At 49.4% G+C, this 26,115-nt stretch overlaps 1 protein-coding gene across 2 annotated transcripts in view; it reads left to right on the top strand.

The window, feature by feature from the left end:
* Nucleotides 1-26,115, top strand: part of SEMA5B (semaphorin 5B) — a 120,470-nt gene that overhangs the window by 43,225 nt on the left and 51,130 nt on the right. The window contains exon 1 of one of the 2 annotated variants that reach the window (XM_050781827.1): nt 24,250-24,426. The exons of the other annotated variant lie outside the window; for it this stretch is intronic. The gene's annotated coding sequence lies outside the window, so the exon portion shown is untranslated. Of the gene's footprint in view, nt 1-24,249; nt 24,427-26,115 lie in introns of those variants that run through there. 2 annotated transcript variants of the gene reach the window in all.

The raw sequence follows: 26,115 nt of genomic DNA on the forward strand, positions 1-26,115 counted from the left end.
ACAAAAAGATTGATGTAGCTTTTTTAACTTAAAATCTTACGGTGTAATTTTTAGAAATGGTTGGGGAGCATAAAAATACCCTGTCCTAGACACTTTATTCATTCTAAAAAGTTTTAGGATCCAGAAACGTATTTGAAATCGTATATTTCAAAGAAGTCTTTGGGACAAACAGGGGGAAATTATTTTTTCCCGTATGTGATTTTTCTGGGCCTTTACATTTTCGGTTGTGTCCCTGGGGAACTGCCTATGTCAGACAAATTTAGAATAAAATCTAATTTCCTCTTTCCTTCTCTGAAGCTTTCATTTTAATTACTTTTTTTTTTTTAAGTAGAACTTTTTTTCAATTTAAATTCTACTTCAGATTCAGGGGATACAAGTGCATGCTTGTTACATGGGTATATTGTGTACTGGTGGGGATTGGGCTTCTAGTGTACCCATTACCCAAATAGCAAACCTTGTACCCAATGGGTAACCTTTGTCGTTATTCTTAATGAAAACTATTTGTGATGTGCCCAGGATTCTGCTGTGGGTTTTTGTTGGAGCAGAGGAGCCCCAGAGGGAGAGAGAGCAAAGAGACAAAGACATGGGCCCAAACAGAAGCCACAGACGGACATGAAGAGGCAGGGACATATTGGCAGCCCCCGACTGACAAGTGACAGCAAAGGGGGGTTTTAGTGGCAAACCCAGATGCTCTCCTTCTGAGGCCACCCCTGCTGGCCAGAATGGGAGTCACAAGGTGAATGGGAGGGCCTCCAAACACTTTGCCAGGCTTCTTCATTAGCTGTGGAGTTGGGGAGGAGGTGAGGCAGACAGACCTGAGGGGAGGGTTCCCACTGGACCTTCAGAGCCCACCTGCAGCTTCCAATCCCTGAGGGATGGCCCTATGTGAATGAGCTGTAGGTGGTGGGGCGGTGGGGGAGGGGGAGGTGGGGTGGGGAGAGGATGGGGGCGGTGGGGGCATGTGGGGGAGTGAAGGAGAAGAGAAGAAGGAAGGTTACTTAGATAACTATGGGCAAGCCCTCCATAGCAAAACGTTGTAGGAAGGAAAAGGCGGCCTGTACCAGCTTTGCTAGCTGGTTATTTCTTTCCTCCTCTGCTCCTCTGCACGTAAGACCAATGATGAAGCTGATGATGAATTTCCTACTAAGAGCCAAACTCTTGGAATGACCTGCCCTTGCTTCTCTCTCCTTCCTCCTCTTTTCCCTATCCCTTACCCTGTCCCTTACCACTCCCTTTCCCTCTGCTTCCACAGCAGGAGTAAGATAATCATAACACTAACATTTGTTGGGCAATTACTGGATGCCAGGCTCAGGTGAACTGGCCCTGGTCAACCAGGTCCTGCCCAACTCTTAAATTCAATTTGGTAAACATCAGTAGCCTCCAATCTTTAGTGGTAGGTGAGGGCTGTAGGCCTCCTCCTCACCTCATTCCTGGGTTACCATGAAAGTCAATCTCAGGCCAAATTCTGCCTGTTTAAGATATTTATTAGCAAACCAGCACAAAACAGTCACACAGCCTGTTCTGGAAACTCAAGGAAGTCCTGGCTCTCTGATCCTTTAAGTGCTCCAGCAGTACCTGGCCTGAAAGGTTCTCTCGAGGCCTGAAATGTTCCCTCGAGGCCTGAAAGTTTCCTTCGAGGCCTGAAAGGTTCCCTCAAGACAGTTGCCACAGGATTTGGTCAACCATCTGGTGCAGGGATTCTGAGCCTTGGAGGAGATGCTAAAGAAATGGGGGTTGTTCACCCTAAAGGAGAGTTTCATATGGGAGCCTGAATGAAGATACAACTGACTAAACACTTTGATGACTTTTTTTAATTTTAATTTTCAAACTTTGAGATGCTATAAAACAAATATAGAAAACCACACAAAGTAGATGTTTTAGTAATGGGTTATTATAAAGTTAAGCTTTTTACACCATCACCCAAGTCAAGTAATAGGACTCTGTCAGCCGTTCTAGAAGCTTCTCTGTGCTCCCCCAAAAGTAGCTTGGCTTTCTTGTGTGTCTTTATAGGGTTTTTCCCCTCCCCTGGATGATTTATTGTGCACAAGGTAAGACTCCAGCTTCCTGAGCTCAGAACAACCCATAATGCATTGAACCTGCAGGAGAAAAAATTTAAGTTAGACTGTAAAAAGAATGTTCAGGATTTTAGAACACTAGAAATCAGTGACATGAGGACAGAGAAAAAAATGAAACAAAACAAAACAAAATCCTTGAGATGACTTAGATGTACTTCTGGTTGGAGGCAGGGAAATAAAGGAGACGAGCCTTAAAGATCACCCCAATGCCTGGAGCTGCCCCTCAAAATTAGACTGGCCACATGCCCCTTGCCTCTTCTGACCAGCAGGAGGTGGAGGAGTGCTACAGGTGGGGTTGGGGGAATGGACACCAGGCTCAGGTGAACTGGCCCTGGTCAACCAGGTCCTGCCCGACATCCCGCAGCCGCCCTGCCTGGCCAGCTGGGGTCTGCCAGGTGTCTATAACCCCTCCTTCTGTGATCAGAGGCATGCTCTTCCTCCTGATGTCTTTAATCCTGCCTCAGCCCGTCAGAGAGAGTGACTCTCGAAAGAGAGAATGACCAGCTGGTGGACAGGCCTGGGATCTGAGCCCATGCCATTCCCGGGTGACCAGGGCAGCCGAACAAATACACTCTGGCCCTAGGCCCAAGGGACATCAGGCAAGGTGCCTGGAGGAAATGGGGCAGTAGAATAAGAGGAGAGTGAATGGTCTCCCTGCTTTTTCTCCATTCAGTGTGTGGTTTCCATGGGACTCTAAAAGTGTTTACAGGCAGCAGACCTGGGGAGTTGGGGGTGGTGCATGAAGGGATCTGGGCTGTGTGGCTGCAGGGACTAGAAAGGGAAGACCAGGGGTTGGTGGGGGAACAGGGGGAGGGCTGGGGCACTTCAAAAAACCAAATAAAAAGTTGGCTATTGAATGCTTTTTGCCAACCGTAGTCAATTCTTAATTATCCCCGTAATGGGCGGGAGCGGTGGCAAGAATCATGCAAAGTAGCAAACAATCCCAAACCATTTAAGCTACATGATTTTTTAAAAGAGAGAGAAGATTTCCCTTCCTAATGATGTCTGGCTCAGGCTGATGTTAAATGAGGGAAGTATTAACAGCGAGCTCCCCAGGGATCGAGGCTAGAGCCAGTGTTATTTAATGTGTTTATGAATTATTTAGCATCCACATTTCCTGATTTTGTGAACCAGTGCTGGGAGGGGGCTGTCAGTCCTCCCAGGAGCCAGAGGAAACCCTTTTCTGGAGACTATGCCCTCACTGGAGGAAATCCTCCACATGGGAAATGAGGAAGGGTTTGGAGGTGTCAGGCTAACCAGCTGCTGCCCGTGGGACACGAGAAGTCAAGAGGCACGACCCTCCACCCTTGTCCTACCTGTGGCTAAAAGGAGTGTGGGTCTCTGCTCTAAAGCATTGCATGGCTCCCAAATTCTCTCTAAATTAAGTGCAGCCAAAGCCCTCCACTGTACGGTCCCAGCCTCTGTTCCTGTCACTCCAGCCCTGACTTGAGGAGCACAGCCTACAGGGGCTGATGACCTGCCATGGTCACGTGGCCAAATGCAAAGCACTTGGAATTATACCCAGACTTCCGACTCAGAGACTCCATCCATCCGTGTCACACCAGATCCTGGTTGCCTCCCAAACCCACATCACCTGTTTCTGGAATGTGACCCCTGCTGCTTCTATCTACTGTCAGGATTCTGTCTATCTCAAGTGCCACCTCCTCGGAGAAGCTGAGAAGCCTTTCCGGCTCCAAAAGTGTTCTGTCTCCACTCAAAAAACAGTGCCTGTGTGCCTCTCTCATGGCTTGGGTCAAGCTCTGCCTGTGTGACAGCTTCGGTGTTCTTGTCTCATTCTGCCTCCAGCATGCTGGTGTGCTGTTCAGGAGTTCGTTGAGAAGCGAGTGGGGACCTCCATGGGAAAGAGTAGGAAGTGAGTGTAGGAAGTTAGATCTGACTCTCATAGGCCAGACATGCTCTCAGGGATGTGCTGACCTTATTTCCCAATGGGACCCTACCTGTTGGTTTTCCCAGGAAGCCGTCAAATGCAGCCTGGCCACACATGAACCAAAGCTGGGGTCATGTCTTTCCCTTGTGGAACGTGGAGCAGCCCTGGGATGGAAGGCCTCCCAAAGTGGGGTGCCCAGTCCCCTACCTCAGCATCACCTGTTGCACGGGACCCAACACAAGCTCTGAGGGGCCTAGGACCCACATTGTAACCAGCTCTTCAGGTGTCTCCTATGTTATGCGCAGGATGGTGTGAGAACTGCTCCCAAAGGGAGGGAGGGCAGGCCCCTGCAATTCGTGGAGGGCAGTTGGAGGGGGTGCACAAGCACATGTCTATTTAACACACACCAGCCTGCAAGAGCCAAGTGTGTGTTCGTGCCCACATTTATGGGTGCCACTCCAGTAACCATGTCCGTTCTTTCTTTGCCATGTCCTCAAAGCGCTACCTGGTGACATACTTTAAAAAATAACTTAGGGATACATGCTACAACATGGATAAACTCTGAAGACATTATGCTAAGTGAAATAAGCCAGACACAAAAGGGCAAATACTGTAAGAGTCCACTGATATGAAGAACCTACAGTAGCCAAATTCAGAGACAGATAGTAGGATGGTGGTTCTCAGGAGCAGGTGGGGAGTGGGGCTTGGGGAGTTACTGTTTAGTGGGCAGAGTTTCAGCTGGGACAGTTGAGTGGGTGCTGGAGATGAATGGTGGCGATAGTACACAGCAGCGTGAATTCACTTAAAGATCCTGAACTGGACACTGAAAGATTGTTAAAATCTTAACAATTTTAGATTAACAATTGTAGATTTTGTGTTATGGATAATTCACCACAATAAAAATAATAATAATTTGGGTCATTGCCCAAATGGAAGAGCATCCAGGAAGAGCATGGCTGGCCAGAATTATTGGCCTTGGTCCTGGTCTTGAAGCTCTCCAGGGAAGCTGATCATCAGTCACCACTGCCCACCCCAGCGTCCCTGAAACAGGGAGTGCTTCCTTGGTCCTTTAGATCCACACCAGAATACATCATCCTGGGACTGGGATGGAGTTTTGTGTCTTGGGTCAGAGACTGGCTTAAGAATGACACAGAAGAGAAATGATACTTTTCGGGTGGGGGATGTCAGTGGCAGAGTCCAGTACAAAATGTAGGTAACACCAGCAGCTTCCCAGTGATGAAATGTCAGGCGAGCTGTTGCATATGGCCCAGATAAGTATAGCATCCCTTCACCCTGGATATGCAAGGCCACACACTTACGGGAAAATCAGTAAAGTCATATCCACAAATGGGGAGTTGCCAGTGCTCTGACATAACCCAGTAAATCTAAGGATGTTAGAATGTAAATCTAAGGATGTTAGCTGTTAGAATGTTCCCTTAAAGGTTTTGAGCGCATATGCTGGTTTGGCCAAAACAAACAGCCAGAGAGCCGGGCATTATTGCAGGGGGGTTGGAGAAAACATGGTCCCAGCCTTGGGGAAACCAGGTGGATGGCCTGTTGTTCCTTCTTTAAGGGATTGTCTTTCTGGATTTAGTTGAAAAATCTACCAGGATCCCAGGACAGAAAGGAGACAGTGAGGGGGGGACATCCCAATTGTGAATGCCCCTCTCCCTTAAGGCTGCCATAGGGTGACATGTAGATTTCATCTCCAAGTCCCTGAAATCAGAACAAGAGAGAAGGGGAGCCCTTGAAGGCAGCCAAAAGAAACTGTAGCACAAATGAAAGTAAGTGCTATTTACACAGCAGGTAGTAAACTTATGTGGAACTGGGAACCCCCAGAAGTGGCACAAGCTTAATCCGGGAAGAGAGTTGGGGAGGATATGGAAGCGTTTGTGGATGGCAGGTTGTTTGGCTGGCTCTGCAGGCCATGTCAGGCAGAAAAGCATTTCTTCCTGGAGACACCCAGGTGATCTCAGAGACAGAGGGGCTCTCTGCTGCTCCCATCCTGAATGTTCTCCTCGGCGGGTCTTTCCACTGTCCACGTTCACCTTGCCTTGTCCTGAGAGCGATGGTGTCTCTGGTCATCCTCTCTCAGTTATAACCCTTCAGACACCTGAGGACTTTGGTTCTTCCCCCGCCTCCCATCCCATTTATCCCATTGTTCTTTTCCAGCCTGCAGAGCCCCAGTGCTTTGTCCTTTCTTGTCAAGGCATTCTTTGTGTCTTGCGTCTCCCTCTTTGAACCGCCTTCCCAGTTGCTGTGCGATGGCTCACAGGGCAGGCTGAAGATGGCCAAGCAGGACCTGGGCAGGAGGACGGGCATGAAGGGAGCCAGGTGGCATTTGAGGTCACACAGAAGGGGTGGAAACAGAGCAGCCCAGAGCTGCAGGACGTGGTAACAGGGGTAAAAGAGGCCTGGAAGAGGGGCAGCCACTAGTCTCCTCTCCTCTTGCTTTACCCTTTGCTCAGTTGAGCTGAACATGCATTTATTGAGCACCTACTTACTCCCCATCAGGCAAGGCCCTGAGGATGAATGCCCCTTCTGACACGAAGCTGGCTGCCCATGCCTCTCCCCTCCTGGAGGCTGCCCAGCGGAGGGATCCGCCTCCAGCCTTCTATCACGATGAAATGTTTAGAACGCTGGTCCTGGGAGATGGACCTAACCCACCACCAAGAGTCTCTTTCTGCCCAGATGCTGTCATTCTCTGGCAGTTACCTATTTAGCTGTAAGGTTTTCAGGGACATAACTCTAACCACCAGTCTATGGGAGTCTATTAAAAACAAACAAACAAACAAACAAACAAACAAACAAACGAAACAGCTCTGTCATCATGGGCTTGTACAACCCAGGGTTGATTTTCTTCCTTTCTGAAGTGTTTGGGATGCTGCGCGGGTCCCTGTGGCCCTACGCCCCGCCTCCCCAGCCGGCCTGTGAACATTCAGCTGCTCGCTTCCCCAGCTGAGTGAGCGGTTCTTTTCAGGGGCAACCGACTGCACATAGATTCCTGAGCCATGATCTCATCGGCTCATGAGAGGCCGAGCACGTCCACCCCACCGACTCGCACGGGACAGAGAAGGGCATCCTGGGGCCCAGGTGGGGCTAGGCCTGGTTCAAGGGTTTGCCCTTTGGGTTAGTGCCAGGGCTGGTGGAGTTGCCCACTGCCTGCAGCTCTGTCTCCTGTGTCTGTCTGTAAACTCAGCTGTGGGTCCCTGCCTGGGGGCAGGACTGGCTGGCTGGCTCCCCATCTGCCATCACGCCACTGGGGGCCATTCACAGAGCCCCTAGGACACAGTCTTGCAGAGCTGTTCTGGCCCTGGCTCAGATGCCTTCCTGCCCACACTCCTACCTCCAACATCCCTTTAGTCGGCAAATATTTATTGAGTGACAACTGCTGTGCTTCCTAAAGTGGGCCCGTGGAGCCCTCGGATCCCAGCCATCTGGAGCGGTGGCTAACATGCTGGCTCCTGAGCACTGTGCCAAACCTGGCGCATCAGAATCTCTGGGGTGGGGCCTGGAGACCTGCATTTTAATTGGTTCTCCCCAGTGAGACTTTTGTACTCTAATGTTTGAGACTTGCTGACCGTGATGGTTAATTTTATATGTTAATTTGGGTGGGCCACTGTGCCCAGATATTTGATCAGACATTATTCTAGTGTTTTTGTGAGGGTGTTTTTGGATGACATTAACATTTAAATCCTAGGAGCATGAGAGGCTGGCTAGGCAGAGCTGTAGTCCCTGTTGCCAGCCCTGACTCTTCTCTGGGTAGAGGGTTCTGATCCTGGTGCTCTCCATAAGACACGACTGAGTTCTAGGAGTGCCAGACTTAGCAAGTAAAAATGTAGGTTGTTCAATTACATTTGAATTTCAGGTAAGCAACAAATAGTATTTCAGTATGAGTATGAGTATGTCTCATGCAATATTTTGGATACACTTATACTAAATAATTATTTGTCATTTATTTGCAATTCGTTTATTATTCAGTGATCCTGCAACAGCTCTGGACACCTTCCTCTCCAGCATGGAGTCAGGGATTGCTTTCTGTTAATCATATGACCCTTTACAAAGGGCTTTCTCAAATGTGATCTCATTCAGTCCTCGTAAGAGTGGGACAGGGAGGCATAGTAGGCATCATCCTTCTCCACCTCCTCATTTCACAGCAGGAGCTGAGCCTAAGAGACTGTCAGTTTCTCACCTGTGATGAGAGAGGCCCTGACTGCACAGTGTAACCATCTGGAGGGCTTTTCTTCTTTTTCAAGACAGAGTCTCACTCTGTCGCCCAGGCTGGAGTGCAGAGGCCCGATCTTGGCTCACTGCAATCTCTGCCTCCCCAGTTCGAGCAATTCTTGTGCTTCAGGCTCCTGAGTAGCTGGGATTACAGGGGTGTGCAACCGTGCCTGACTAATTTTTGTATTTTTAGTAGAGACTGGGTTTCACCATGTTGGCAAGGCTGGTCTTGAACTCCTGACCTCAAGTGATCTGCCCGCCTCGGCCTCCCAAAGTGCTGGAATTACAGGCGTGAGCCCCCGTACCTGGCCCCGGAGGGCTTTTAAATCACTCAGATGTGTTTGTGTGATGTGTTTGATGTCTGCAACTTACTTTCAAATGCACCAAAAAATAAAATGGCTGAATGCATGGGTAGACAGATGTGTGATAAGGGAAATACAGCAGAATGTTGGTAATAGAATCTAGATGGCGGGTATACCAGTGTTCACTGTGCAGTCTTTTAACTGCTTTGTATGTTTGAAAATATTCTTAATAAAATGTTGGGAGAAAAAAAAACATGGATGCACAGGCCTAACCCCAGATCAATTAAATCTGAATCTCTGCAGGTGAGGCCCAACCAGCTGTATTTTTTCAAAGCTACCCAAGTGATCTGATCTAACCCATCACTTCTCTCTGTGTACCAAGCATCACCTGTAAGGTACAGGTACCTTACATCAGTGGTTCCCCAACTGAGTGTGCAATAGTTTCTGGAGAGCTGGTTAAAACACAGATTACTGGGCCCTGCCCCCAGACTTTCTGATCCAGTAGATCTGGGGTGAGGCAGGAGAATTTGCATTTTAAACAAGTTCCCAGGAGGTGCAGATGCTGCTGGTCCTAGGAGCACACTTTGAGAAGCATTTCCTGCATCTGCACAGCCCAACACAGGGCGGGGAAGTGATGAGAGTATATAAACCACATGCTGCATCTGTCAGCAGAGGAAGCTGTTGGCTGCGTGAGGGTCAAAAGGAGCTTCATGGATGAGCTGGCATTTGTCTGAGCCTTGATGGCTGAGGAGGTTTTCGTTGGAGGAGAGGGCATTCTACAAGGATGGGCGAGCAGAAGTGAAGGGATCGAGGTGGGCAAGTGCATGACGTGAAGAGTATCTAGATTTGGGATGTGATGAGGAGGTTGGATAGAGGGGGAATGGCCAAGGAGGAGGCAGGAGAGGGAGTTTGAGGCAGATGGAAAGGCCTTGCTATGCAGGGCATTTGGATTTGATTGTGTAGGCAGTGGGGAGCTGGTGGGGGTTTTAAGCAGCAGAATAATGTGACCAAATCATTGCTGTAGACTGTGTTCTGGCAGCTTTGTGTAGGACGGATTGGAGAGGAGAGATGAAAGATAGGAAGCGTACTTAGGAGGCTATTGTGAGCATCTGGAGAGAGAGACGGAAGGTCCGCATAATCACAACACTAATAATGATGATAAAATAATGGCTGACATTTATTGAGTGTTTTCTAGGTGCCAGATAGTGCTATGTGCTTCCGAAAACATTATCTTTTAATCTTCACAACTGCCCTGTGTGGTTTTACAGTTGAGGGAACTGACTGAGAGAGGCTAAGGGAGCCTGGGCTGGGATTTGAACCCAGGGCTGCACGTTTTGTGGCATGAGTGCTTCAGTGTCAACCCAGGCTGTGCCAAAGCAGGGGGGTAGTGGGGAGGAGAAGGGGGAGGGCAGGTCTGTGCCTTGGTCTGCGCCTCCTCAGGCAGAAATCCGTGTTCCCTGGCTCAGGGTCTCATCATCCTTCCTTCCCCTGCCAAGGCTGAGGCGCAGCTGGGCAGGGGAGCATCCATCACACTCCTTTCCTGCCAGGCAGCAGCGGCAGCTCTCCTGGCAGACAGGGGCTCAGCTGTGCCTCTGCTTACTCCACTGCTCCCCACCCCTGGACCCAGGGTCCCCACTCCATCTCTCCTTGTCTGGTGCTCCCCACGTCTGCCTGCAGACCACACCTGTGGGCACTTGACTAAAGCTTCTGGGAGGAAAATGACATGGCTTCCCGCTCCCTTCCATATCTCTGCTGTCCTTGTGGACCTGAGCGGAGGACACTTCCAGGCTCCCTCCCCAGAATTCTTGCATTTCAGATGCTTCTCCAACAGGCCTCTACGAGGATAACTCTATTCCAGTTCCATTGTGGAAAAGGAGAGCTGGGGGTGGGGGCCGGGCCTACAGGGTGAGTCATAGATAAAGTCCTGCAAATAGTAAGCCTGTTAGCTGTTATTCTTATTATAACTGAGCTCTATGAATATGGAACTTAAGGGGCTTTGGCACCAATGGCCAGGTTTAAAGAGAGACATTCATTAAGCACTGGAAGGGTTTTGTCAGCCCTTGACCATCTTTCTGTCTCCAAGAAGGGCTTCTTTTATACCATATCAGAAAGAGCTCACTGTACTTCTCTTAAAGACCATCCCCCTTCTCTTCCCATCCCCTGGCCCAGGGCTGGAGCTCTCTATTCTGCCCACAACCAAGCCCCATGGCCTGCTCACCTCCTGGACACCCTCGACCTGAGAGGTCCTCAGGCATGTGTCCCTGCCTCACCCTCCCCAGCCCATACACCCAAACCCAGAAGGACTAGTCACCTGCCTTGTAGGCGCTCAGGGCTAGGGCGGCAGTGAGGCTGCATCATTGCACCTGCAAAGAAGCTTTGAAGGAATGATCTGGATCTCAGGCATGTGCGCAGGCGAGTGTGCACCCACATCCACCTTCCTGTGTCTGGGGCAGTGGTGGTGGTGGAGTCCCAGGCCTGGCCTTCACTCAGACCTGTCTTTCCCCTGTGTGTGTGCAGGAGTGAGGGGGCTCACCTGGCAATGGGAGTAGGACTGAGAACAGTTCCCAGAAAGGCTTCTGGCTGGGGCTGGACCGTGGGTTTTTGCTGGTCCCTGCTCTTTCTCCCACCCTCCCCACTACATCAGCCAACCACCTCAGGCTTCTCCCTCCCCGCCTGCAAGTGTGTGTCACATGGCGGGAGCAGATGGGGGGTGGTGTGCCTGGGCTCTCTCCCCTCAGCCAGCCATTTGCTCTCCAGATGGATCTGGGCACTGACAGGGTGTACATTCGGGGAATGGCAGCCTGCTCCTAGCCGGCCCGACGCTGTGCCCTGCTGAGCTGGAAGACAATTATGTTCTGGAAGTTCAGGAATCTGAGCTGGCAGGACCCAGAGTACCAGGAATTGAGCCTGGTGAAGAAGACTCACAGCCCTCCAGAAGGAAATCCTGAATGGGGTTTAAGGAATTTCTCCCTACCTTCCCCTCCCTCTCCGCCCATCCCCACTCCCATACCTCTGCCCCTCTGTCCTGGGCTCCACACTTGGTGGGTTGTAGATTTCCAGAGTGGGATAGTGAGGCTCCACATTGCCTGTCCTCCCTGGGAATCTACAACCCACCAAATTTGCAGCATCGTGCAACCCCAACACAGACCCCAAACACTTTCCCTTCACTGTTTCATTTATTGCACAAACACCATCATAACTGCAATAACGTACACCAAAAGGAACAAAACTCTGTCCATTTCACGACCTTCACAGATGAACTGGCCTCAGTGTTCTTTATTCCCTTCTGATCACTGTCGGTGTTCCACCCCTCCTCACTCTGCAGCACCCTCCACTGCCTGCCAGGCTGGGCCCCACTCATCTTGGGGTGGGGTTTGGGGTTCTGCTTTTGGCTGGTCACATGGCAGAGGCTGAGCTGGACTAGCTTATGTCCTCTGGGTTAGCAGCTCATTGGCTGGCTCCCCTCAGGGCACCAGAGGCCCCGGGCCACTTGGCATCGAGTCTGGAAGCTAGGGGTGTAAAGGGAGAGAAGGACGTAAACGTAGCTTGAACACAGGCTGGAGTCAGGGGCTCAGACTGGGATGAGCATCCATCATTTCTCTTTGCTGCCCCGGAATCAATACTGCTCACTCCCCAAAGAGAGCATTGTGAGTGATTTTTCTGGAGACCTTGGGATCCTATTATGTTTACCTCTTAGATTTCCAAAACAAGGTATATAGACACTCTGAATGACCTGTCATTAATCCGTAGGGGTTCTCCCACAGTTTCCAGGCTCCCAGCTCCCAGTGGCTCGGGGCCTTATCCAGTGTGAGCCATCACGCCTTGACTTGGGGAATAAGGGTGTTTCCGGGAGCCTGGAGAGGCTGCGGGGTGGGAAGGCAGACCTGGGCTAACTTCCCACTCTGAGCATTTGGATCTGTAGCTGCTCTCAGGGCCTCTGGCTTCTCATCAGTTAAATGGGAGCCATGACAAGCCTTCTGCAGACCTCACAGGGAATCTGATGGCATCATGGTTGTGAAGAACAGCAAGGACCCATCCACATGGGGATTTGCATGATTCCTGACACGGCCTTTCTGCTTGTCACCTATCCTGCACCCAGCCCAGCATCCCAACGGCTCTTACCAACTCAGGTGGGGGTCTCTCTCCCCAGTGCTGGCCCAGTTACATCTGTGAGATCATCTGGAGCCAGTGGTTAAAGAGCTGAATAAAGTCAAACCATAGCACAGATAATGCAGAACAGGGTGTGATCCAAGAACAATTTTTATTTTTAATTTTATTTGACTCAAATTTCGAGGGTGACTGATCCAGGCTGAGTTTTGCACACACGTAACTGGATGAGGGGAGAGATCTGGAGTGTGCCACATGCCAGGGAAAAGGGCTGGCATGCTTTACACACGGGCAGCAGAACCATTTGTCTTACCATGTGGCTTGGAGTTGCACTCATTTGAATACATCTTAAGTCACTGTACACTCTCCATAGCATTAGTTCCTGGCTCCAAAAAGTGTGTTTCTGCTGCTTTCCCAGGAAGGCAGGGGAGACCAGTGTTAGAGAGAGCTTTCACCAACTGCCAGCCTATTCCTTGTCACCACAGACAGTGGAGTAAAAGGGTTTAAGTTGCAGCAAGAGGAAAGCAAGTCAAGTAGTGGTAGAGCTTCCTATCTGGAGCAGTGAGGGACTCTTCTCAAAACTCTCCACGCTGGAGAAGTGAACCAGCCATGGTGGATCTATCAGCGGATCCATGTGGACAACAAGCATTTGTTGAGTGCTTGTTCCGCTCTCAGTGCACAAGTATCCCACCTTCACAAGTCTGTGAAGAAGTTGTTATGATTGCTATTGTTGTTGCTATCATTATTCCCCCTGTTTTTTAAAGAGAAGGGAGGCAGCAAGGCTCAGGGATGAAGAAGACGGTGTCTGTTGCTCCCACTGGGATTGTGTCTATTGACGAGTTCAGGAGTGGCTGATACCAGGGCTTGAACCACAGTTTCCCACTCCAAGTCCATGCTCTTCTCACCATGCTCCACCTGCCTTCCAGAAAGCCTTGGGGAAGGCTTCTTGGGCAGAGGCCCACCAGCACCCACGCAGCAATCAGTGTGTGAACACCTTCCCCACTGAGCATTCAGGAGCAGAGACTCGCTTTCATTCATCAATAGACATGGGCTGAGGATCCAGAGGTGAATAAGACCTCATTCTTGCTGGCTCTTGGCAGGCAGGCCTGTTAATATCTTTGCTTCATGGCCCACGATGGATTTGGAAAACATTTCCGATCAATTACCTGGAGCAGAATTATCACCTGCCACATCTCCCTTCTCAAGGCTGGCTGCTTTATGAGTGTCTACACTTTCAACCATGAGTGGGCACATTATCCATAGTCCCTTTGCCTGAGAGCAAAGATTCGTTGCCCTTTGTTCCACTATTCAGTCATTCTCTTATTCAACAAATAATTCAGTGTCTCTTATGTGACGGGTGCTGGGTTAGCAGCTAGGGATATAGCACTGAGCAAAACAGACATGGTTCCTGCCATGAGTTTGCAGACATTAACCAGATAATTCTCCCATCCCGCTCTGATGTATTCCCAAGGACTAAGGCGGTTTGTTCAGGAGTGACTTCCTCAGGCATGGCACTTCAGGGCACTATGCTGCCTCAGGGTCAGCCCTCCTGTCTCCTGGGAATTACAGGCCACTGGGTAGTGCTCCAGGACCAGGTCTTTATTGATCATTCCCTTTGGAAGGAGGCAAAGGACTCTCCCCTCTCCAAGCCTTCTGGCTCTTGACCCAGCCCTTCCTGTGAGTTGCCCCGATGGACACACTTAGAAGGGCCCCTAAAGGGAAGGCTATTCTGCTCAACCCCCAGAAAGAAGGTATATTTTGCAAAGAGGCCCAGTTTCTCTGTGCAGTTTGATGATTTGGGAAAAGCATGGGCACTGGAGTTAGGCTGATTTAGACTTCAGTCCCAGAATTGTCCTTCCTAGTTCTGCGACCTTGGGCGAGTCATGAACATCTCTGTGCCTTAGATCCCCAGCAGTAAAGTAGGGGCAATAATACCTACCTACCTTGCAGGAAGGCTGTGGTGATTAAACGAGATGTTCATGAAAGTTTCTGATGCATATTTGCCATTTAATAAATGTGTCTCACCCTTTCTTCTGACTTTTAACTTCTAAAGGACACGATTACCTCTTGAGTTGATACTTACCAAACAAAGCCTTGCCAATATTAAAAGGTAAGGAAGTGGGAAACTCTCCTATTCTATAGCTGCTGGGCTATAGCAGTGGTTCCCAAAGTGTGGCCCCTAGACTGTAAGCATCACCTGGGAACTTGCTAGAAATGCAAAATCTTGGGCTCCACCCTAGACCAACTGAATGAGAAACTGGGGCAGGGGCCCGACAATCGGTTGTAACAAGCCCTCCAGGCAATTCTGATGCACATTAGTGTGTGAACCGCGAGGCTGGAGACTGCAAACCAGTTGTCAGTGGGCCAAATTCTTTCACAGATGTGTTTTGTTTGGCCTCTGTCATCAGCTGGAGCTGAGGAGCAGCTCCCCCTGAGGAGTGATGGTGCCCTCCTGAAGGGGTTCACAGTCCTCGCTCTGCCACTCCCTTTTGTGTGACACCAACTGGCCTCACTTGGCTGCCCACCTGCTGTGGGCATCCACATTTGCAGCCCAGGCTCTAGGTCAGGGGCAAGTGTGGTTTCTGAGCCCTAGAGAAGTAGCAGTTCTGCTTCAGCGGGTCCTGAACATCAGCCGAGACATGGAGCCACCCAGCTCTGCAGGAAATAGGAACAGGGTGGACCACTTTCTAATTCCTGAAACCAGCAGCCAGGTCTTGCTGGTTGAGCTTCAGTATTTGGTTTGAAGTGTTGTGAGTTCCCAGCATATAACATACACCCACATTCAACTGTAAGTCCAAAAATACCTTCCACAGCCAAATAGAGACGATTCTTACATTCCCCACTACCTCAGATTATCTGCCTCGCTGCTCTCTGCCACCCGCGCTGTTGGCACAAACTAATGAGCAGTGACTTTCCCTGCGTCAGGGAACGGAAAGCAGAAGGGACCAGTGACTCCAGCATCCGCAACAGTGAGTGGGACACAGAAATATCAATGCAGGTGGGTGCCAGGAAGGCTGGGGGCACCTAGGGGCTGTGGTGTCCATGAGGTGGAGCAGAATGGGAGTGGAGCTGGGAGCTGTCATTGGAGACACTGGAATAGAGAATTATGATCAGAGGCCCTGGCAGTAGCAGGCATCCTGACCAGGAGAGAGAAAGAAAATGCATCCAGAACCCAGCACGGGATAGGACACAGGGAGGAAACTCTGGGCAGTGGGAGAGGAACTGGGCTGGACTCAGCTTTGGATACAGGGAATCAGGAGGAGACCTGATCCCTAAAGGGTGGCATCCCTTCTCTGGGCCCCACAGCCAGGAGAGAGCACCAAGCCCCTTCACCTTCCTTCCTGGGGAACCTCTCTCCAAAGCATCCCTGGAAGGAGGCGGGAAGCAGGTTGACTAAGAGCATGGGCTTTGGCATCAAAGAGATCTGAGGGCAGATCTGGCTCTGCCACCTCTGGTGTGACTTTGGGCAAGCCGCCCAACCTCTCTGAGCCTCAGTTTCCTCATCTGAAAAAAGGCAGCAAAGCTTATTTTATAGCCATATGGTGAGGATAAAATGAGATCACATTTGAAAAACAATTAGCACACTGTCTGTCATAGAAAAAAGAACATGAGAAAGCTTAGATATAATTAAAATTATTCGAGCACAGAACCCATGTATTTTCACCAGAAGTCCTGGTATCTGGGATTTGACAAGTTGAGGATCATTGGTGAGAAAAATGGAGTCAGATGTAAGCATTGGCAAGTGAACAGAGGATAGAATGCTCAAAAGAGGGGTTCCCCAAAGAGAGAAAATGACCTGCCCCAAGGCTTATGGCCCATAGCATTTATTAGGACCCTTGATGAATGTTGGGTCGTGTGGCAGAAAAGATGTAAGAATGTCCTGACAGCGATGGCCACCAGACACAGCTGAGGTCACCAAGAGATGTGGCTGGAGTAAAGCTGCCCTGGACTGAAGGAGGAACTGTCTTCCCTGGAGCCTGGAGGATGGACAGGATGACCTCAGATGCCCGCAGAGACATTACCAACCATAGGAAGATCCAAACTGACCTGATTTCCACTGCCCTTCCATTTCTACTGGAAAGAAATGTATTTCCGGCTGGGCGCGGTGGCTCAAGCCTGTAATCCCAGCACTTTGGGAGGCTGAGACGGGCGGATCACGAGGTCAGGAGATCGAGACCATCCTGGCTAACCCAGTGAAACCCCGTCTCTACTAAAAAATACAAAAAACTAGCCGGGCGAGGTGGCGGGTGCCTGTAGTCCCAGCTACTCGGGAGGCTGAGGCAGGAGAATGGCGTGAACCCGGGAGGCGGAGCTTGCAGTGAGCCGAGATCGTGCCACTGCACTCCAGCCTGGGCCACAGAGTGAGACTCCGTCTCAAAAAAAAAAAAAAATGTATTTCCGGTAGTGTTGGGGTGGGCGTTGGAGTAGGGTACATAAGAGTGCAAACAGCTGCTTCTCCCACCCTTCCAATCTAAGAGGCACAGCACCTGTGGGCTGGACCCCCATCCTACCCTGCTACTAGGTCACCCCCAAGGCCACTGTCCCTCATTCATGTTCATTGCCTCTAGGGAGGCAAACCCTGAAAAAAGAGCCTGGGGTCGGGGATTTGCATCCATACATTTCTGTCTCTGTGCACCTGTGTAAATGGTCCAGAGGAGAATAAAGCAGACCATAATTATCACAATTATAATAACAGGGGAGAGGCACAGATGCAGAAGTATAATCCAAATTAAACTGTGAAGGAGGTAGCTGCATCACCTCTCAAGGCCCTTTTTACACGAATACTCTGTGAGTCTCTGAGCCTAAACCTTCCTGGGTGCCCAATTCTGATAATGTGGTGACATGAAGACCAATTGACTTTTGGATTTACAGTTTTCTGGGAAGTGTTGCTGAGCCTTGGAGAGGATCTGCACATTTTCTGGAGAGAAGGGAGTAGCCAGGGAGGTCAGGAGCGCATGGAGGATGCAGGAACACATGCTAGCTCTGGTCAAGGCTGCTGTCCTTGGGCGGGCTGAGGGCTGGGCCTGGTGCGTGGTCTCTCGTGCACATAGAGTGTCAGGGCAGAGCCCTGGGCCAAAAGAGAAGTGTGAAGAGCTTAGTTTTGACACCAGCCTGCTTCTTCCCCTACCTCCTTCTCAGTCCTCCTCTGGGAAGGCAGAAAGGGCCAAAAGGCCTATCTCAGTCCAGGTTCCCTGGAAGAAGCAAAGCCTGAGTAGATTCTTGAGCAAGTGACCAACCAGGTAGTGCCCTCCAGAAGAACCAGGGTAGAGCAGAGGGTGAAGCCAAGGCTACACGATCCCACGATCCCACGATCCCACGAGGGGCCCTGGAGCATGAATAGCACCACAGAATCTGCTGCACCTGGAGACATGGGGGCTGGGCTTCTATACTTCTCTGTCAGCTGGTGATTGCCCAAGAGCCTTGGAATGGTGGTGAGGGTTGTAGTCTCCAGGAGTCTGCAGTGGGTGAAGGGCAGGCCTCTGGAGAGGGTTGCAGGTGTGAACCATTAACAGCCAATCTGGATGGGTGCACCCACCCATGCATGGGGCAGGCACCAACAGCGCCTGCTACTCTTTCTCTCGTAAGAAATGTCATGTTAATTCAACTCAAGAAGATCCTTGCTTACTTCTGAAGATAGTTTTGAAGTCGTGTGGGGGTAGTTAGGAGGAGGAATTCTAAGGTTCTTCACCACCCTAAAATCTACAGGATTACATTAAAAAGTGAATAATTGCTGGCATAATTCTTCCAAGACTTGTCACTTTTAAAAGCTTATTATAATAAACGTTCTTAAGGCTGGGTGCGGTGGCTCACGCCTGTAATCCCAGCACTTTGGGAGGCTGAGTCGAGCAGATCACCTGAGGTCGGGAGTTCAAGACCAGCCTGACCAACATGGAGAAACCTCGTCTCTACTAAAATTACAAAATTTAACCGGGCGTGGTGGCGGGCGCCTGTATTCCCAACTACTTGGGAGGCTGAGGCAGGAGAGTCGCTTGAACCCAGGAGGCAGAGGCTGTGGTGAGCCAAGATGTTACCGTTGCATTCCAGCCTGGGCAACAAGAGCAAACCTCCGTCTCAAAGAATAATAATAATAATAATAAACATTCTCACAGTGAACTTCCACGCTGAGTCGGCACTCCCCTCACACAGAACTGTTGCTCAGAGTGGTTGTTTCTCTTAAGGTGACCCAGCCAGTCAATACGGTCCATGTCTAATAGGACAATTTCAGGCAGTACTACAGACTTCTGGGACTATTCTTTTTAAGAGGGGCCCTTCTCTGAGCAACTCTTTAAGTCACAAACCTCTTTGCACCCTCCAAAGCATCAACTTCAAATGAAAACATTTATCAACTGTTTTCAGTGTTCAAGACACTGGTAGGTCCTGGAGGCTGAAAAAGGAAGTGGTATCTGCCTCCCGGGGTTTGCAGTCAAACCAAGAGCCATATTTGGAGCGAATGGGGAGGTTTGATTAAGTGCCAAATAAGAGGGTAGGTGGGCATCACAGGAAGTGGGGAGGAGGAGGGAACTTCTGAAGGGGAGCGGTGTTCCAGCATGGCCTTCTGAGAAGGGTCTGGAATCAGAGAGATTCAAGCTAGCTGCTGGAGAGTCCCTTTCTTCCAGCTGGTTGTCGCTGGGCCACCTGTGCCAAGAAGCGGCACATCCAGCCATTCATGTGTTCACACAAACCCGTGTCGGCTGAGCTCCCACTGTCTGGCAGGCTGTGAGAGGACTCCCTCGGAGCTCCCATCTCATGCAGCCATGGCCCACTCTACTAGCTGCTTTCCAGTTCCTAATCCTGCGTCCTGGGTCATCCAGATTGGGAGGCACTCTGAGCAGCGTGTCTGCCCTTGACTTTACCCCACTCTAATTAAACAAGTGGTCGCTTACTTATCTCCCTAGAGAGAAGAGGTTTTAGGGTAGGGAGTGTATCACTTATGAATGCTTTTGGATGCATGTAACAGAAAACACCACCTACAATAACTTTAAACATAGAGATTTATTTAATCACTTCCCAAGAGGTTTCAGAAGGGGCAGCAGCTGCTGGTCTTTGCTCACTGGCTCAACAGCATCAAGGTATTCTGTTGCCCTCTTGGCTCGTCTCTTGTCTTATGGTTAAAACAGGGCCGCTGTAGCTCAAGACATCACATTCAAGTGCAAAGGAGGAAGGTGGAGAAAGGAAAGGGATTGGTGCCCACTGAGTCTATCTCTTACAAGGAAGACAAATGTCCTCCCAGAGCCTGTAGCAGACTTCTGCTTATTTCTCCTTGGTCAGACCTGGGCACCCGTAGCTTCAAAAGAGGCTGAAGAAGCAAGTGTCTCGCCTGAGGCTGGAAACATTGCCACTCTGTGCAATGTGGGAGTTTATTATCGAAGACAATGGGGGAATGAATTTCAGGGAGGCAATCACGTTAGCCACAGAGAGCTGGTGACTTCCTCGTATAATCCCAGGCACTGAGCTCCTGCCCAAGAAACTTCTGGACAGTCCCTACCACTGAAACGTCAAGCTGCTTCTTCCTAGCCCGTCCTTAGATGAACCTTGAGAACATTATGCTAAGTGAAGTAAGCCAGTCACAAAGCTACCCTACTGTCCTCTTCCCTCCAGCACACGGAATCAAACACCAGCCTCCTCGCCCTCCCTCCCTGACTCAGCCAGGAGGCTGTTCTCCTGGTTTCTGCTCAGTTTCACCCACTGTGGAGCCCCTCTGGGAAAGTTAAAGGGAGGGAGAATGAAAGAGGAGGGAGAGTGTTAATTAAACACCAGATGTTTAACTCTGTTAATTAATGGCTCTGTCACCCTGAGTGGCAGCAGCCTTCTCTTCTCTATTTCCTTCACCCTCACTATTCTCTTTTTCTCTGGAGGGCCTTGAGTTTGAAGCTAAAGGACTCAACATTTGTTCAGTGGGGCCCTGAGACCAGCAAAGGGTGAAGGGAGAAAGCTGGCTAGGGAAGAGGGGGTTCCCTTGTCCAGGAGGGAGGCATGGACATATTTGGTGGTAGGAAGGGAAAGAAGGAACAGTGGGAGAGAGACCAAAGCCCAGAGGTCAAAGGAGACATGTTTTGTTTGGTGCATGTAGGGATTTCAAAAAATGCAAGCGGTTGCAAGCATTTAAAAATGGGGAAAATGTCACATAAATCCAGATGTGCAGATCTTTAAAACTAGGCAGGTCTGGGCCTGTGTCCTTACACAGCAACAGTTAACTGGTGGAAAGTGGAGCGGGGTAGCTGGTCGCTGTCCCACCCAGACGAAGCGTGTGTCCTCCCATCCTCCTCTGCCTCCACCCCACATACTTGGCTCATCTGTCACATGTCACCTGCCATCCCATCTGGGGTTGGGATCCACTGAGGTACAGGTGCCAGGACTCGACAATGGGTTGCCTGTAGGAGATGATAGAGAGGAGAGCCTGAGAATGCTGAAATGTGAGTCAGGATATTTGGGGAAATTGTAGGACCAATGACAGAAATGAGGAACGTGGGAGGAGCAGGTTAAGGGAGAAAAATGGCAAATTTATTTTGGGCAGGCTGCGGTAGTGATGCCTGGATGACATGGAGACGGAGGCGGCCTGGTGGTCTGGAGTCTGGAAGAGAAGGACTGGCAATCCGCAGAGCTGGTGGGGCAGGGGTGGAAGTGAAAGCCCTGGGGAGGGAGGGAGGGAGGGAGGGCGGCTGAGACCACCCAGTATTGCCTACAGTGAAAGAAGAGGGAATTGAGGATAGAACTTTGGGAACCACACATTTGGGAGAAAGAACCAGAAAGAAAAGTTAGGGTCAACTGAGAGGGTAGAAAGAACCTGGACTGTGTAATGACAGAGAAGTAGAAACAGGGTTCAATATTTTTCTGGCACTTTCCTCTATATGATCTGTTTTGATGCCCAAGTGGTATTTCCAGAAAGCCAAGGGAGTCAGATGTTCTGCTCCTCCCGATGCCCCGTGTTCTCTGTCTCCCTTCTTATCTGCTACAGCTGGCTCCCCAGTGAGACACGAAATCAGCCACTTATATCAGCTTTTTAACCTCTTTCCTGCCTTTCAGATTCTTAGCTCTAATAACATTGGAATAAAATCAGCCACTTATATCACAGCTTTTTCTCTTCTTTTCTTTTTTTTTTTTTTTTTTTTTGAGTCAGAGACTCACTTTGTTTTCCAGGCTGGAGTGCAATGGAATGATCTTGGCTCACTACAACCTCCGCCTCCTAGGTTCAGGTGATTCTCCTCCTCAGCCTCCCAAGTAGCTGGGATTACAAGTGCCCACCACCGTGCCCAGATGATTTTTGTATTTTTAGTAGAGACAGGGTTTCACCATGTTGGCCAGGCTGATCTCAAACTCCTGACCTCGTGATCCGCCCACCTTGGCCTCCCAAAGTGCTGGGATTACAGGCGTGAGCCACTATGCCTGGCCCTATATCACAGCCTTTTAGCCTCTTTCAGGCTGTTCAGATTCTTTTTTTTCTTTTTCTTTTTTTTTTTTTTTTGAGGCGAAGTCTCATTCTGTCACCCAGGCTAGAGTACAGTGGCGCGATCTGGGCTCACTGCAACCTCTGCTTCCTGGGTTCAAGTGATTCTCTTGCCTCAGTCTCCCAAGTAGCTGGGATTACAGGCACGAGTCACCACACCTGGTAATTTTTTTGTGTTTTTAGTAGAGACAGGGTTTCACCATGTTGGTCAGGCTGGTCTAGAACTCCTGACCTCAAGTGATCTGCCCACCTCGGCCTTCCAAAGTGCTGGGATTACAGGCATGAGCCACAGCACCCGGCCAGTTCAGATTCTTATTTCTAATAACTTTAGAAAGAAAGGCTTGGTCTCTAATTGAAAGTTTCATTAGCATCCCAGAAATGACCCGCTAGGTAAGCAATGGCCCCTGGTGCTGTCTGCTCATCTCCTTGAGCGTGTAGGAGGGATGCAGCTTCTGTGACCAACACAGACACACACACGACTCTTTGCCACCCTGAAAAGTCTCTGCTCTCTGTGAGTGGCTAAAAGAACGGGGCTTTGGAGTCAGAGTGCCCTTGGGCCAGACCTGACCTGCAGCCACCCATTGTGACTTTTCCCTCACCTCTCTAGCCTTGGTTTATACATGTGTGAAATGAGAGTAAGGGTGGTGTGTGCATTAAATAGGATAATTTTCATGGGGAGCCAGAGGGTTGAGGAAGCTGGGGCAGAGTCTGAGCCCATCACCCCAGTCTGTGGTTCTTTCTGTCTCCCTCTGACACCACCAGCACAGAAAGCAAGGCAGCAGATGTTGCTGGTCTCACTTCATTTCCATAGATTTACAAGCGTCCCTTTATGTGTTACTGAAAAATTGGGTGTAAATCCTATTTTAAGAACACAGTGGAACTCATTACTTAAAGAACACTTTGGAAAATCCTTTTGGGAAGTGAATAATAATCACCGTGTGTGCTGGTGTTGATGAATTTCTTTTTGTTGGAGTGCAGTTCACCTGGAAGGTCTTCCCGCAATCTCCCTCTTTCTATTTTATGGCTGTCCTCTTTCTCATGGGACAGACCCTGTTTGCTTTTCCTATGCCTGTCGTTTCCACATCTCTGCTCCTCCATCTTCCCCGCCCCCCGGGCCTGCATGTCCGGCTTCCTGATGTTCCTCCAGCAGTAGCTCCTTCTTCCCTGAGACCATGTGACCATGACTTGCTGGGATCCATTTACTGGCTGCTACTCCTTCTTCAGAAATTCAGTCACAGATGAGTCTCTGGATGCCAGAAATGTGTTTGCCATGTGGGAATGACTGAGCGGGAGTCCCCTAGGGTGGCTGTGGCAGGCAGATTAATGGCTCACCAAAGATGTCCATGTGCTAATCCGTAGAACCTGTGAATATGGTGCCTTACGAGGCAAAAGGGAATTTGCAGATGTGATTCAGTCAAGGACCTTGAGGTAGGGAGATTATCCTGGATGATCTAGATGGGCCCAATGTAATCACATGGATCCTTAAAAGTAGAGAATCTTGCCCAGCTGTGGTCCACAGGAGAGGTAACAGTGGAAGAAGGGTTAGAGATTGCAATGTGGCTGGCTTTAACTATGAAATGTGGGTAGCCTCTAGAGGCTGGGAAAGGCAAAGAAATGGATTCTCCCCCAGAGCCTCCATTGAGGAATGTAGTCCTGCTAATGCCTTGATTTTAGCCCATTGAGACCCATGTTGGACTTCTAACCTATAGAAGCATAAGATAATACATGTGTGTTTTAGGCCCAGTGTGGTGGCTCATGCTTGTAGTCTCTTTGGAGAGAGAGAGACAGGAGGACACTTTGGGAGGCTGAGGCAGGAACATCACTTGAAGCCAGAAGTTCAAGACCAGCCTGGGCAACATAGTGATATCATCTCTACAAAAAAATTTAAAAATTAGCCAGGTATGGTGGTGCAGGCTGTTGTCCCAGCTCCTTGGGAGGCTGAGGCAGGAGGATCTTTTGAACCCAGGAGGTCCAGGCTGCAAGGAGCTGTGATCGTGTCATTGCTCTACAACCTGGGCAGCAGAGCAAGACCCTGTCTCCAAAAAAAAAAAAAAAAAAAGTTTGTTTCAAGCCACTAGTGTAGTGATTTGTTAAAGCAGCACCAAGAAACAAACACAGCAGCAACCATGTGGTCCCAGGGGCTGTCTGGCCTCATATCTGACCTCATCTCTTTTGCCTAGTTCATCATGTATCCATGACTCACCCAAAATTCTCCCCCTTCAGTGAGTGGTTCCAGCTGGTGCCTGGCCTGCATCTCTTGGATGCCTTGAGGCTTCACTCCGTCTCCTGTTGCCCACCACCTCGTCCCTGGGCCACCTGATACCCCAGCCCAACAGCTAAGGTGTGGATGGACAGTAGGGGGCTGGCTTCTCTCACTGGTCAGGGGTAAGTGTGCCCAGGGGAGTGTAAGGGGGCTGCAGCAGGTACCAGACTGAGGGGAGAGCAGGGAGAAGACCCCCTCATCTGGGGTATCATCAGCATACCTCCTAAGACCTCAGTCCACTGTGTTTGAGCAGCTCTTCCTTTTTAAAAATTATGGTAACATATATATAACATGAAATTGGCCATTTAACTCTTTTTAAGTCCATGGTTCAGTAGTATCATGTACACTTACATGGTTGTGCAGCCATCACCACCCTCCATCTCCAGAACACTTCATCTTGCAAAACTGAAACTCTACACCCGTTAAACAATAACTCCGGCTTCCTTCTGCCCCAGGCAAGCACCAGTCTACTTTCTATCTCCATGGATTTGACTATTCTAGGTACCTCATATAAATGGAATCATGCAGTGTTTATATTTTTGTGACTGGCTTACTTCGCTTAACATAATGTCCTCAAGGGCCATCCATGTTGTAGCATGTGTCAGAATTTCCTCCTTTTGTAAGGCTGAATAATATTCCATTGTATATATCTTGCACATTTCATGTATCCATTTATCTGTTGATGGACACTTAGGTTACTTCCACCTTTTGGCTATTGTAAACAATACTACTATGAACATGTGTAGGACTATTTCTTCAATATCCTACTTCTGATTCTTGGGGGTATATACTCAGAAGTGGAGTTGCTGGATCATACGGTAACTCTATGTTTAATTTTTTGAAGAACTGCCAGATTGCTTTACATAGCGGCTGCACCATTTTACATTGCCACCAACCCATTTTAACCATTTTCAAGTTATGCGGTTCAGTGTCATTAAGTATTCACACCGTCCTGTAACCATCACCACCATCCATCTCTGTAGGAGCTCTTTGAATTACAGAGAACTAACTCTCTGGATGTGAGGAACGTTACTGGAGGAAGTGAGCAGAAATGGGCCCTCCCCACAAAGGTTTATGCTGAGCAACTGAATTTATGCTGGAAATCCCAAGAAAATCCAGGCCTTTAGTTGGATTTGCTGCCTGTTTTTGAGCTGTGGGCATGTTTTCAAATGCAGTTTTCATTTTATGCCGCAACTGAGTATCTGATAGTGAAATGTTTCCACGGAGAGAGCCTGCCCATGGGGAGGAGGAAAAGGAGGCTGCTCTAATGAATAGATAAGCTTGATTTGCGTCTGGTGACATCCTTAGCATTTAATTTCAGCAATTAAAGTAGGCAAGTCTCCTTTGTTTTCTTTTTCCTTGCAAAAACAATAAAACATTACAGAATGTTTGGTAAATAAAAACAAAATCCTAGTCATCATATTACCTTAGTGAAGCCACCACCACCATTTGTAATGCTAATCTGTGCAAGGCATGAACCAAACATGCTATTCACCTTATTTTGTTTAAGCCACACTGCTACTCTATGAGGCAAGGGCCTGGTTCTCCCCGATGATTGCACGCTCTCAGCGCATGCATTTGGTCCATCTTCCTCCACATGCCTGTCTTCTACACAATTGCCCTCATGATGTTCACACTTTGTTTTCCCAAGTGATGTAAACATTCTTGTTGTATTCTTGTTTTCAATTCTTACCATGTGTTGACTTACTCTGTTCATAGGAGCAAGACTAGTCTCTATGATCACAAATACAGCAGATTATAGACCATGTTTAAGAGGTTTTCGCCATCTGCAAACATTCCCTGGAGTGGCC

The sequence above is a fragment of the Macaca thibetana genome, chromosome 2, assembly GCF_024542745.1.
Source record: "Macaca thibetana thibetana isolate TM-01 chromosome 2, ASM2454274v1, whole genome shotgun sequence".
Classification (NCBI taxonomy): Eukaryota; Metazoa; Chordata; class Mammalia; order Primates; family Cercopithecidae; genus Macaca; species Macaca thibetana.